Here is an 11438-nt window from a genome sequence, read left to right on the forward strand (position 1 = left end):
GATGGTAACACATGTGTTCTTGTAGTCATTGATCGATTCTCTACATCTTGCCGTCTTCTCCCCCTCAAGGGTCTACCCACAGCCATGGAGACCGCTGAAATCATGTTTAACAACGTCTTCAGATACTTTGGGATCCCCGAGGACATTGTCTCAGACCGTGGCCCACAGTTCATCTCCAGGGTATGGAAGGCATTCTTTTCCCTCCTAGGTGTGACCATAAGCCTCTCCTCAGGTTACCATCCCCAATCCAATGGGCAGACGGAGAGGAAAATTCAGGAAATCGGGCGTTTCCTTCGAACCTGCTGCCATGGCCACCAGAACTCTTGGAACCAGTTCCTAGGCTGGGCCGAGTACGCCCAGAACTCTCTCCGTCAGCCATCCACTGGACTCACTCCCTTCCAGTGCGTACTCGGGTACCAGCCTCCCCTATTCCCCTGGTCCGGGGAACCGTCGGATGTCCCTTCTGTCGATTACTGGTTCCGAGAGAGCGAGAGGGTCTGTTAATATTTTATTAACAAACCGTATATTTGAAGTCTAAACAAGTACATTCTCACCTAAAAAACTCTTAAAACTACATTCCGTGACACAAAAACAGTATTATTTAAAAATTTTTGTGGATTTGGGTGTCCACCATGATGATGACACTCGATGTGAGAAATACTGGAAGCGGAGTGATACAAACGGTGAAAGGGCGTTCCTGTGGCGATACCAGTACAATATCTCACGGTTCTCAACCAATCAGATTTGAGAACCAGAACGAAATGTTGTATATATATATATATATATATATATATGTATATATATCAAGTCTCTTGTAAGACCAGTCTAAACCTTTTATGCATTTATGCAACCAGCCCCTGAAATAAACAATTGAGACATGCTAAATGTGCAGTGCTGGGTGCTCCAGGAATGTGGTTGGAAACCATACCATTACTTCATTATCATTAGCAGTTAATGTATTACCATTAGTGTATCATAGTTAGTTCTTGATGTTACAGCACTTTTTTTTTATATTTAAAAATTAATTAGTGTCGGCACTGTAAGGTCCACGCACTTGGCCCAAGGAAGGTATCCAGTGGTGGATGAAGGTTTCTTGCGTGTTCGGTCTTTTCAGTGCGCGGAGTTATTCACTTTAGGTTTAACTCAAATCTGACTCCATTTTATTATCTAATCTGACTCCATTTTAGTATGACCTCAAATTTAGGTTGAAAGGCAAATTGGTTGTTTGTCGGTCTCTAATTATTATTATTACTCTTCTGACATTTGATTATTCTAGTTAACTCTTTACTTTGTATTTTCTCGTTCATTAGGAATCTCTGTTATTTAGGATGCCTCACGGCGGCCGCTATGCGTGGGCTCCACGATCAAACTCGCCAGTCTGATCCTTAGCCAGAGGTTTGTGGCTAATACTATTTAATATGCTTTAAATAGTAGGTCTGTTTAGCCCCCTACAGTTACCCATGTAATACTCAAACATTAATCAGCGGTTCTTCTAGAACCCCTTGTCTAGACCCCGATATTAATATAGCTACGTACAACTTAATTAACACTCTAAACATAAAGCAGTACAATCAAGGCAATCATCAAATCTGACAGGTAAAATGTAAACATGCGTGAAAAAAGTGCTTATTAAACACACACTCGTACAAACTTAATTACCATAACTTCAATTAAATGAAATAGAACAAACTACAACATAAACTCACTCCTAAATGTATATCTGCGATAAATAACTCACTTTATAGGAGGCACGCACACATATTATACTCCAATTCGAAACGGTTCGCCATTTCTTCTTGAAAACAGTTTTTTGCTGCGTCACTTGAAGTAGCGTAAGGTCTTAAAGGGGCAATACACCCAAGTGGCGTGAAGTCTTAAAGGGGCCATACACGCAAGCCATTTATACAATACATATTTATTATAATCTTTCAGGATCACATCACCAAAGGCTGTGTGTCTGTAGTTGCCTGCGTGTCACTAAAGCCTGTAGTTGGTGCTGTTGAGCATTCGATACAAAGCCACTTTTCAAGAGAAGAAGTCACGCTGTTAGGACTGTTCCAAAGTGCACTGAAATGAAATTTTAATCTCACATAGTGTTTACTGATTTTACGGGTAAACTAACTGTGAGGTGACATTGCAGACTATGTTTTTCAAGTGTTTATATCGCTGTTAGTTCAATGTAGTTACTGTAGAAATAAATAATTGCTTCGGCACTCCTGCGGATGGTTCGCTCGCGCGCAGGTACTGTAAGGTCCACACACTTGGCCCAATGAAGGTATCCAGTGGTGGATGAAGGTTTCTTGCGTGTTCGGTCTTTTCAGCGCGCAGAGTTATTCAATTTAGGTTTAACTCAAATCTGACTCCATTTTATTATCTAATCTGACTCCATTTTAGTATGACCTCGAATTTAGGTTGAAAGGCAAATTGGTTGTTTGTCGGTCTCTAATTATTCTGACATTCGATTATTCTAGTTAACTCTTTACTTTATATTTACTCGTTCATTAGGAATCTATGTCGCTTAGGGTGCCTCACGGCGGCCGCTATGCGTGGGCCCCACGATCACAAACTCGCCCAGTCTGATCCTTAGCCAGAGGTTTATGACTAATACTGTTTAATGGGTCGCCCATGCTTTAAGTAGTAGTTCTGTTTAGCCCACTACAGTTACCCATGTAATGCTCAAAACATTAATCAGCGGTTCTGCTAGAACCCCTTGCCTAGCCCCCGATAGTTAATATAACTACGTACAACTTAATTAAAGCTCAAAACATTAATCAGTGGTTCTGCTAGAACCCCTTGTCTAGCCCGCGATAGTTAATATAACTACGTACAACTTAATTAAAGCTCAAAACATAGTTTCTTTTATCCTTACAGCACCAATAGCCTCGTGGTTACATACGGTGCAACTGTGCTCACGGCGACCCGAGTTCGATTCCCGTCTCGAGGTCCTTTGCCGCTCCCTCTCTCCTCCTAATGCTTTCCTGTTGTCTCTCTCTATTGTCCTATCTATAAAAGATGCATAAACCCCATAAAATCATCTTTAAAAAAAAAAAAATTGTGCATGCCAAATTTACAGAAGTCACAATTTAAATAGCTTTAAGGGTAATGTTTGTGTCATTAATGTATACACAACCTTACTGTAGTGTTATATACTGCTCAAACAGCAATCATACAGTGTTTCCATACCTACACAGGGGCGGTAGTGCCCCCCTGTCAACAAGCTTGGCCCCCCAAATTTGGAATCATATTACACCAAACTATTTTGGGTGAAATGCAGTTTATGTAAACTATATAAGTTTTTGAGAGTGCTTAAACTTGCTAGACTGAAGTGAAAATGTTCTTTGATAATGTAAACATTCTTTGCTCTCTTTCTGTACTATGAAAGTGTTATAGGCTAATTAGTAACTTGCAATGTTTTTATTAAATTCACATTAAATACTGAGTCAGTCGTATTAAAAATATTTTATGGTATGACACCCATATCTGGTACTTAAATAAAAAGATGGATTTTTATGCATAGTTAACAGATTACAGTTAGGCTACTTATTTACCCATTGCCAACTAACATAATCTATAAAGGTGCAAAATGCATTTACTTACACATATTTGAGAATCAAGATATTTTATGATATAGTTTGGGAATATTCGAATAAAAAAAAAAATTATAAAACAAGCCTATATCAGTTATAGTGGTATCGTTGCCGTTGTGTGTCACATGACAAGCATGAGAGCCAGGGTTTGAAATTAACACCTGCCAACCCACCAAATGCTAAAAATCAGCTGTGGCGGGTAACGCTGTCAAATCACTGGCCAATTTGGCGGGTTACTTTTCGTAAGTTATGTTCACTCATTAATTTCTTGGGGAAGTTCATGCAAGCCAAATCTGCGCAGGTTTAGCGCAAATACTTAACTTGTGAGACATCATGACATTATCGAGTATATTGCAAGAACCAAACAAAACACACCTACAGAGGCACGCATACGCGACGTGATGAAGTCTGGTTAGACCAACACAGGCTAGTGACGTGCGCATTTAGAGTGTGATCTTTCACTGCATGATTCAGTCTATTAATATGCATTAAGAATGATCACATAATTCAAGATAAGGGGGCAGAAAATGTATATATTTATATCAATTCATACAGTTAATCAATATCACACAAAGAGTGCCGTTTTTTTCTTAAAAAATCAGCATGGTTACAAATGTGATATTGATTTTATACAACAGTTCAATAAACAATAAGTTAATATCAAGAGAATTAGGCTACGTTTTAGACACCATATTGGCTGTCTTTGCTCTATTTCGCCAACAAAAATCATTCCAAACACAGCCACAGCACTGTTGTGCGTCTCTGAGCAACATGACGTTGTTTCTTCCTGAATGAATCAACCGTTTAAATGATTCGGTTCATTCGCAATGACTCACTTAACAGTGACCGATTGCTTTATAAAGTAAAAAATGCCCATAAAAGGTAAAAATCAATTTAAACATATTGGAAAAGATAAATTTCTATCAGTGCTGTGAACTGACCACACAGAATATGAAGAATATCAAAAACTTTAGGAGTCAGCTGTCCACGGTAGTCCTTATATCAGTACAATAACACACTCAGCAAAATATCGTCTAAATATCTTTATCGATAAAATCTCAGAAAATATTGAGATATTATTTTTTGTCAATATCGCACACCCCTAGTACTGACACAAAATGATTTGCAACGGTCGCTTTGTCACGCCCAGTGTTTTTTTTTTTTTTTTTTTGGCTATTAGAAGTTATGAATGGCCGGTAACCTAAAAATTTAGTAGCCAAATTGGCTGGTGAGTGAAAAAGTTAATTTCAATCCCTGATGAGAGCCCCACCTTCACTCGTGCCCCCTCAAAAATAATGAGAGCATGATGCCCCTGACACTACAATACAAAATTATTTGTCAAATAAATTAAACATGATGAAACATTAATTTTAGTTGAAATTGTTATAGATTAGTTCTAGGGATCGCAGTAATACATGACATGGTGAAAAATGTCTGAATGAATAATACTGAAAGTAGGTTAAAAAATTTTTTTTTTAAATTTTGCCCCCTAAAAGCACAAGTGGCCCCAGTTACTGTGGTCTGGAACCGCCCTTGTACCTACATGCACTAAACTAACTTTCTTCACTGAATATTTAAGAAAAAAAACTGCCCTCTTTGAACTCTTTCTCTTGTTCATGGTTTTTGTCACTGGTGACTGACATCTGTGTATTATTCTCAGTAAGATGTCCTATTTTCAATAGTGGATTACTGTATGTCAGATTGTTTTGTGTAAACTTTTTTGTACAGTTGGTCACAAATTTGATTATACAGTGACAGTAAGTCTAGGTCAATGGTCAAAATAGAGTCATTCACAATGTTAATACTTGACTAGGTGTAATAAAGCAATACTAGAGCGGACTTTGTCCAGATAAACTGTAATCCTGGTATTAACTTGCAAACAAAGCCATATAATATCACCACTTTGTGCAATTTACATCATTGTGAATATGTTAATTTCCTACCCTCCCTATATAGTGCCTTTCTCTATACTATACATAAAAGGTTATATATAAAACCTAAGTATCAGTCTTTATGTATTTCATGACAATTCAGCTTATAAATTCTTATTAGGTGGTGGTTGTGTATCAGCCTTCCTCACCTAGCAAATCTCTGATGAACTTACATCTTGGCTTTTACTTCTGGTGACTCCTGGCAGGTTGCAGTTCTGGAAAATAGTGGCGCTTGAGATTTTGGTGATTTACCACTGAATTCTTCACCTTAATTCTTTTGCAGCTAATATGCATATTTTCTTCTCAGACAGTTTTTTGAGACCCTGCTGACTATTGTTAACAAAGGATTTAATTGTTAGATGGTCACCCCTTAATTCCACAATTTCTGGAGAATTGCATCCTTCTCATTTTTTTTTTCATTTTTGAGTAATTGACCAATTAAGTGAGTAATTTTGAGTAATTACTTGAGTAATGATGTTTGAATAATACTGTTTGACTAATTTTTCAGTGTGAGTTAAATCTGCATATAAATGCGGGATTCATTCTTGAAATTGCAGTGGACGGGACAAAAATATCTGTCAAACTAGGTGTGTATCACAAATTTCAGAAGCACCCTCAGGTAGGCTACTAATGCCAAATAATTAATATACCAATATAAATAACATAATGATTAAAAGTTTAGTTTTAAATGAAGGAATTGGTTGTAAATTAAATAATTTAATTATTAACAAAAAGAAAAGAACATCTGAGTTAGGTATAGCTTACATTTGTTGTTGTGACAACTGTCAACTTATTAATTATATGCATATATGTTGGTGCATTTGTCAGCATCTGTTGTGGTTAAGCACACAAAGACAAAGATACAGGCAAATAGTCTTTAATAAATTCAAAGATAAACCCAAGCTCAGATAACCAAACACAACTTTAACACAAACGGTAACTGACAACTGAACAACAACACAAGAGAAACTTAAATCAGTCATAATGAACAGAATGGCCCAGATGGTGGATCAGGAGCTAGAGATGACCTCGACAGCCCTGAATTTCAGCGGAGACCAAGACAACTAGATGAGCCCCAGAGACACTAATTTAATATACTGACACACATACTGCTGTTCGCAGGCACAACCAACTGTATTTATGTGAACTTTGTGTGTTTTTGACAGTTGACGTGAAAGAGCTGGCTTTCTGGGGTGAAAAGGGTTTTGTTTGTTGTTCCAAAGCAGATAACCGAGGCACCTAGCCGTAAAGCCACATCCCTCCTCTGGAAAGGGGCGGTGAATAGCAGCAGCTTATTGCATTTAAAGACACACATGAAAACAGCACGTTTTTACTTCCACCCAAAAAGAGGTATTAACAGCATGGGATATTAGATGTTCTGTGGTGTATTTTGAGCTGAAACTTTACAAACACATTCTGGAAACAACTGAATATATACATCTTGTAAAAAGGGTAAATATAGGACCCCTTTAATTTCTGTAGTTACATCTATTTTATAATTAAACTTGACCCTACCCCTTAAACCACTCTTACTCTAACTATACCGTAAAACCTGTCCCTATTTTTAACTGTATCACACATCTATAGCAGCTAAACTGTTTTGCAATACAGGAACACAATAAGTATATTTAATAACAGTTAATTTTTAACATAAGTACATATTAGTTAAAGACACCTTATATAAAGTTTGACCTTATTGTTCATAAAAAACACAATTTAGATGACTCTTCACAAAAACACAATTTATTCTTGTGTAAAAGTTTTTAAAATAGCACCAAACAATGTGCCTTTAAGCAGTTTTATTTCAAGGCACAAAGTACAAATTAAGCAAATTAAGCACTGGGCTAGCGGCTATCCTCATGATGTAAATGTGTTTTTTTTTTTCTGATGGCATGAATGACGTGTTTTCTGTTTAAAGCTGTTTTGATTTTTTCTTCTATGTTGCAAAAGCTCATAAACAAACATCAGTGCATCCTTAATGATGAGGAGAGATATGACTATTTTCATACTCATAGACTTTCTAAAAAGTTAATGTTATCTGTAAGCTAACTATTTGCATTCATAGTGTCTATAGTATAAAAATTGCATTATAATACATTATAGACAATCTAGTTCCTGTGCAGAATATCCTTTCTTAGAAATCTGTGTGACACTGGTTGTGTAATGTGAGACTTGTGTGACATATCTATATTATTGACAGATATGCAAAAGCATTTAAATTGCTGCAGGAACTGGGTTAAGCAAATTGAATGCATATGTAAAATATATGCGAATAACCTTCCTGTTTTAAAGGGGTCATATGATGCGATTTAAATTTTTCCTTTCTCTTTGGAGTGTTACAAGCTCTTGGTGCATAAAGAAGATCTGTAAAGTTGCAAAGACTAAAGTCTCAAATTCTCAAAAATCCAAAGAGATATTCTTTATAAAATAATGTTCTTTTTAGCAACATCATATGACCCCTTTAAGGTCACTGTTTCCCTAATTCAGTAGGATTTTATGAAACAACAGATAGTGTTGCTGTTTTTTGCCTAGTCCATTGGAAATCTATGAATTGATGTTTTCAGCATTTTCAGCCTTAAGGGAGGGCATTAACTGTATTTTATACTCAAAATGTGATGTAACACCACAGTAATCGCATTAACACTCATAAAATCTCATAATGTATACACATTGATCTTTTTTTTACTTCCTCACCATCTCTGAACTGAGAAACCTTTGGGACTCTAATCCACCTATAAAACCACTGATGAGAGCTCAGAAGATTAGTTTGTTTCACAAGAGTTTGATTTAATTTGTAAATTTATGTATGAGGTGAGGAGATGTTTGTGGTGTAATGCTCTACTTAACTGATTGACATATGCTTCGTGAGTTTAGATATGGAATTAGGCATTTGAATCAGTGAATAGAGTGGTTTAAGCAAATAGAAATGTGTTTTAAGCAAATTAAGAGTACTATATGAGTCTCACTTCTCTCAAACGGCTAGCCACTGCACATACCTGTTTCATGACCAGCGGTTCATCTTAAAACATGCTTCTCATTAGAATTTGCGTTTTCCTTTTGTGTTTTACCAGTTGTTACTTTTTCAAAATTTCTTGGCCACATTCCACGTCTGACTTCAGCTTGGAGGGAGATTATTTATTGGGTGGCCTTTTTGTGTTACATGAAATTGACCAAGTGACACCCCTTTTCACTCAGGAGAACACTGAATGTTTCAGGTAAGTAAAGACCTTTTTCTAGTCTAGGGTTATCGCTACACAGTATTTTAAATCGAAAAAGCATCTCATATTTTTAAACTGAATATTCAATTACATGCGAGTAACATTCACATTGGTGTTTTTTAGGCACAGTACCTCTGCATCTGGCTATCAGATGTTGCAAGTGATGAGGTTTGCTATTGAGGAGATGAATAACTCCACCACTCTTCTGCCAAATGTTTCTCTGGGCTATGACATTTTTGACCACTGTTCTAATACAAAGAACTTCTCTTCAGTTTTAACTTTTATCTCAAAGAAAGGCTCAATAAAACCTAAAGAAAAACTCAAGTAATTGCTTTAACAGGGCCATACAGAAGCACAAGCACTATTACTATTGCACCACTGATTACAATGGGCCTTATACCAATGGTACATTTCATTTCGTTTTACAAAACAAAATACCTAAACACATATTTCCTACTCTTTATTCAGAAATACCAAGTTTACTATATAATGCTACAGTAAGTTAATTGTTTATAATATAGTGATTTCTTCTCTTTCAAAGGTGAATTATGGAGCTTCTAGCTATGCATTGAGCAATAAACTTCAGTATCCTTCTTTTATAAGAACAGTTCCTAGCAACAAAGACATGATAGAGATGATTATTCACATCATACGGTGGTTTGGATGGAACTGGGTTGCCTTTCTTGGTAGCCAAAACAATTACAGTTCAGATGGACTAAATCTGTTAAACAAGTATATCAGCAATACTGGCATTTGTTTGGCCTATCAAGAGGCTTTTAGCCAAAGGGCAAACTACAGTCTAACACTTAAAAAGATTGATATGCTCAACATCAATGTCATTGTTGTTTTCGCTGTACCACAATATGCAGTAAACATAATCAAAACAGCCATAGCGGAGAACATCCGAGACAAAGTATGGATTGAGAGTGAATCCTGGGCTATCAATCAGCAGCTTCCAAGAGAGCCAGGAATTGGGAACATTGGCACAGTCATTGGCATTAGAGATTGTTATCTTTGCCTGGATTTGATGACTTTGTCTATAAAGACAGGAGAACAATTAATGCCTATAACACTGAGAGTAACGTCCAGAGTGAGAGTAAGGCATGTCATTAAGTTTGTGATTACTGCCCATTGTTGACCGCAGAAGAGATTATAAACGAGAATCCCTCATTCTCCTTCGCCATCTATCTAACGTTCTGCAGTGTGACATGAATGTAGTATGCCCAAAAAACACAAAGACCAAGTCATACATGGTAAGTGAATACATTTTAATTAATGAAAAGATTTTGCAAAGTTTTGATTAATTAGATAAATAATAAGTATATATATTTTTTTATCATTTATACTATTATGTATTATTAAAATGATGAATAAATAAATCAATAATATTTATGCTATTCATGTTATAATATTATTATTATTTGTTAATTATTTGTCTTTTTTATTTGAACATACTTCACCATAGCTTATGAGAGAAATTAAGAAGTTGGATTTTCCAATTAATGACCGCCAGGTAAAATACGATGAAAATTATGATCCAACCATCAGTTATGCAGTGTACTGGCACAAGCTGCATGATGGAATTGGACACTGGCCCAAACCCAAGATGGTTTGGATGGAACTGGGTTGCCTTTCTTGGTAGCCAAAACAATTACAGTTCAGATGGACTAAATCTGTTAAACAAGTATATCAGCAATACTGGCATTTGTTTGGCCTATCAAGAGGCTTTTAGCCAAAGGGCAAACTACAGTCTAACACTTAAAAAGATTGATATGCTCAACATCAATGTCATTGTTGTTTTCGCTGTACCACAATATGCAGTAAACATAATCAAAACAGCCATAGCGGAGAACATCCGAGACAAAGTATGGATTGAGAGTGAATCCTGGGCTATCAATCAGCAGCTTCCAAGAGAGCCAGGAATTGGGAACATTGGCACAGTCATTGGCATTAGAGATTGTTATCTTTGCCTGGATTTGATGACTTTGTCTATAAAGACAGGAGAACAATTAATGCCTATAACACTGAGAGTAACGTCCAGAGTGAGAGTAAGGCATGTCATTAAGTTTGTGATTACTGCCCATTGTTGACCGCAGAAGAGATTATAAACGAGAATCCCTCATTCTCCTTCGCCATCTATCTAACGTTCTGCAGTGTGACATGAATGTAGTATGCCCAAAAAACACAAAGACCAAGTCATACATGGTAAGTGAATACATTTTAATTAATGAAAAGATTTTGCAAAGTTTTGATTAATTAGATAAATAATAAGTATATATATTTTTTTATCATTTATACTATTATGTATTATTAAAATGATGAATAAATAAATCAATAATATTTATGCTATTCATGTTATAATATTATTATTATTTGTTAATTATTTGTCTTTTTTATTTGAACATACTTCACCATAGCTTATGAGAGAAATTAAGAAGTTGGATTTTCCAATTAATGACCGCCAGGTAAAATACGATGAAAATTATGATCCAACCATCAGTTATGCAGTGTACTGGCACAAGCTGCATGATGGAATTGGACACTGGCCCAAACCCAAGAAAACCTTGCTATTTATTTTTATTGCTGTTGATTATAAAAAAAGCACTGAATGACACACAAAACAAAAGGCGATTTGGTCATTGTTGACCAGCGACACACTGTGGCAGACCAATGACATTCCTCCTTTTTTTTTTTTTTTTTAG

At 36.1% G+C, this 11438-nt stretch overlaps 1 pseudogene; it reads left to right on the plus strand.

Moving 5' to 3' along the window:
- The first annotated feature begins 84 nt into the window (after window positions 1-84).
- LOC107727985 (taste receptor type 1 member 1-like) lies at window positions 85-10900 on the plus strand (annotated as a pseudogene).
- Window positions 10901-11438: the final 538 nt, after the last annotated feature.

Source organism: Sinocyclocheilus rhinocerous, unplaced genomic scaffold (assembly GCF_001515625.1).
Source record: "Sinocyclocheilus rhinocerous isolate Xijiao unplaced genomic scaffold, SAMN03320098_v1.1 scaffold1599, whole genome shotgun sequence".
NCBI classification, from domain to species: Eukaryota; Metazoa; Chordata; class Actinopteri; order Cypriniformes; family Cyprinidae; genus Sinocyclocheilus; species Sinocyclocheilus rhinocerous.